A 3,843-nucleotide genomic window follows, 5' to 3' on the forward strand; every position below is an offset into this window, starting at 1 on the left:
TTGAACCACCAGCCTTCTGGTTAGCAGTCAAATGCCTTAGGCACTATGCTACCAGAGCTCCCAGTGTAGCTAGTAGAGACTACTGACTCAGCCTCTCTTGCCTTAAAGGAGACAGAGACCAGACAGTGTCCACAGTGAGGCTCCAGTTACCTGGTAAAGGGGTGGGAGAAAGAAGAAATGTAGTTAGGAGGGGACAGGGGAAGCATCATTTTGAGCCTCTGAGCACATTCTCCAAAACTGCTATTTGTAAATGAATTTTTTGAGTTAAGATACTTATAAAATAGTTCTTAGGACTGACATGACACAGAAGAAGCAATAAAATCTAGATGGTGAGAAGCTCTGAGGTGTCACTGGATGGTACCTTTTTGCAACATGCCCAGGCCAAATCTGCGTTCCTTCCAATGGAAGCCTGGTTTAAGGCTCTGTTGTTGTGTGCTGTTGAGTCGGACCCGACTCATAGCGACCCCTCCTTGGGTTTCTGAGGCAGTATCACCACGGAAGTAGATTGCCCAATCTTCCTTCCGAGGATTGGCTGGTGGTTTTGAACTGCCAGCTTTCTGGTTAGCAGTCAAGTGCCTTTAGGCACTATGCTACTAGAGCTCCTGGTTAAGGCTCTGGGAGAGAAGATAATAGTCTTTCTCCCTTGAACCCACAGCTGGAGCTGAGTGAGGATCCTTCTCTACTCACTTATCCCTATTTCTTCCCATTCTACTCTCTCTTCAAGAGATAAAGACTTTGGAGGGATAAGCAAACCCCAGACCTTCAGTCCAAGCACACTTCATAGTTCCTTGCCTTGCAAAAGGGTATGGGGAAAATAGGCAGAGAGTAGCAGCAACAAAGACCTGTGTTGGGCAGTATAGGAACCCATTTCTTTATATATGTGCACCCAGATATCTTTAACTTGGCAGAATCAGGCCCTTTCCCGGTAGCTTCAGCCTGTGGTTAATAGTAGTCTGCTAATATATAAAAGGTTGAATTTAACATCAGGGATCCAGTTTGGGAGTGTGTATGAATAATCTACACAAGGATGGAGTGTGTGAAGGTCAGATGTTTGAAAGTTGAGGCCTGCCAATACAAGGCTTTATGAAGATCACAAGAGTTATGAGACACTTACTCAATTTGCTAGATCATTAAAACACTGCCTTGAATCTATTCCCTGCTATTAGCAGTCTCAGTTTGTTCTTTGCGCCCCAGTGTTCTTTTGAATAGAGGGATAGTATGTGTTACATATTCCAGAAATGTGTTTTTTAATTTGGTCTCCGGGAGACCAAAATTGGCTGTTATTATAGTTCTATATAAACCATAAAATCATGAATACGAACAGATCCATCCCAGCATTAGAATAGAAACATGATTTGGTTCTCTTTAAGTGCTATATAAGGAGCTCTGGTGATGCAGTGCCTAAGGCATTTGACTGCTAACCAGAAGATTGGCAGTGCAAACCCACCAGCCACTCCGCAGAAGGAAGACTGAGCAATCTACTTCCATAAAGATTTACTGCCTCGGAAACCCAATGAGTGTCTCTATGAGTAAGAATTGATTCGATGGCAGTGGGTTTGGTTTAGTTTGGGAAGTGCCAAGTACAGTTCTATGATGGTGATTTTACTCCTAGTGTTAATAGATTATCACTTATATTGTTGTAATCGAAATTAATTTCTTTTAAAAAATATAGTGGAAAAGATTGTTTTTCAAAATAAAGTGTTTTACTCTACAAATGAAAGGTTAGAGACAAATGACTTAAATTTCTCTGTGTACTTGTAGTAGGTAAAGTTGTGTGTCAGTTTAGTTGGCCTTGAGTTTGAGTGGCTTGGCAGCTGGATGTAGTTATTCCCCATGATGAGATTGGACATGGTATAATCAGCTCCATTGTTGAATCTGCTGTGAGCAGTTAATCAGGGTGTGGCCTGCTTCCAGTATATGTAGAAAGGATCCTGCATTTGACCAGTCTTCATTTCCAGTTCCTGGAGTTAAACAAGTGGCCTGGCATATTGCTTGCCAACCTTGGGATTGTGCCATTTCACCTGCTGATCTTGGATTCATCAGCCTCAGCAGCCAGCAGCTGTGTGAGTTAAGAGACGCCTCCAGCTACTCCAGTGGGCCTGGAACAAGAGGCAGAACTGAAGCCCAAGGTCAAGGAGCTTCTACCCAGTCCCTAAAGGCAGCACTCTGAACACAGACTTCTAGCTTCCTAAATTGTAAGAATAAATTCATGTTTGTTAAAGCCAGCGACTTGTGGTATTTTTGTTATAGCAGTGCAGAGAACTAAGCCAGTACTTCTATGTACTATCAGCTTCTTTGGGGAGCACAAAATGAGACAAAGTTTGAAAAATTACCTTGCACATGTTAACTAATAGCCATGCAATACAAAATTAGCTACTTCATAATTTTTTTTAAATACATGAGACTCAAAAAAATAGAAGATTATTTTAGATTTACCCAGTATGCAGAAGAAAGGCAGCATCATTTAGGAAAATGGTTCTTTTAAATGTTCCACACAAATCTGTCATACTCTGGGGCCCTGGAATTTCTTGGCCAGGGGTGGAGGGTTGGGAAGTATAATTAAAACTGATTTTTATTCATGTTCATTCTGCACATTCCAGCACAAGGTAAGAGATTGGAAATTGGGAATGTAGAATACAATGTATGACCTATATTGAACACCTGCAAAAAGAGCATGGGAGAGGCATCATCTGACCTCTGACTTCATGAGGGAAAGAGAGAATCACCATCAGCATCAACAACCCAAGATTCCTATGAGGCAGAGATCAGACATACTGCCACCCTCCAACCTTTTTACCAATTCTGATAGCAACCATCCCTCCCAATAGCATACTCTACTTCTCTGCTGGGTCTGATTATTCATTGCAGTAGCCACACAGAACTCACAGATAATACTCACAATTATGTGGTTTATTAGGGAAGTAACAGGTTACGATTCAGGATCGGAAACAACTCAGGATACAATTCTTCAATCAGGACAGCTTCTCAGTGCCACAGGCATGCTTGTTTCTAGCCTCAGCTTCTGCCCTGCCCAGGCAAGTGTTAAAAATCTCTTGTAGCTTGCAAATAGATGCCCAGAGAGAGACCACACTCAGCCAGAAAGCCTCCTGCCCTAAGGCACTCAGCTTTCTTGCTCTATGGGCCGAGAAACCTGCCACTCTGTCTCATGCCAGTCTCTTGGTTCTGTATTTTCTGCTGCCTCTGCTGTTGCCATGTCTCTGCCATTTCAGTGCAGGGATCTTGGGTCCAAGCATGCACTCCACTCCTGGCTCTCCTTTACTGATAGTAGTGAGATTTCTGCTGCTGGGATGGCTCATTTAAAGCCTAGCAGATGGCAAAACTGACCAATCCCCATGTTAAGATTCCATATACCTTATTTGCATGGTCCCACCCCCATGGGGTGTCATATACCTTATTTACATTATTAGCAAGCTATCCAATCCCCTTGGTGGGCCACAAACACCTAATATTTGCATAGTCTCACCTACTCCTCCGGTAGGAGTCACAAAGCCCATGGCTGGAAGAGCTGTATTAAGTAATTCACTGCACTATGATGCCACCTCCTATAACTCCTGTTATACACACATTACCTGTATCAAGTTGGCATCTTCCTACATGTTAAATTTCATAGTTGTTTTTATGATATAACAAAACTTAGCTGTACCATACTACTTTGTCAGTGGAATTTCATTACATAATATGTATTGTCTCAACTCTTAGAAGTTAACTGTAAGCAAAAACACTATAATCTTCTATATTTTGTAGTGCCTGACCTTGTATCCACCAGGTACCTGACCTTGTATCCACCAGGTATTTAATGAATTATTTTGCAATTTAAAAAAA

The sequence above is a fragment of the Orycteropus afer genome, unplaced genomic scaffold, assembly GCF_000298275.1.
Source record: "Orycteropus afer afer isolate SDZICR_OR568_19922 unplaced genomic scaffold, OryAfe1.0 scaffold00311, whole genome shotgun sequence".
NCBI classification, from domain to species: domain Eukaryota; kingdom Metazoa; phylum Chordata; class Mammalia; order Tubulidentata; family Orycteropodidae; genus Orycteropus; species Orycteropus afer.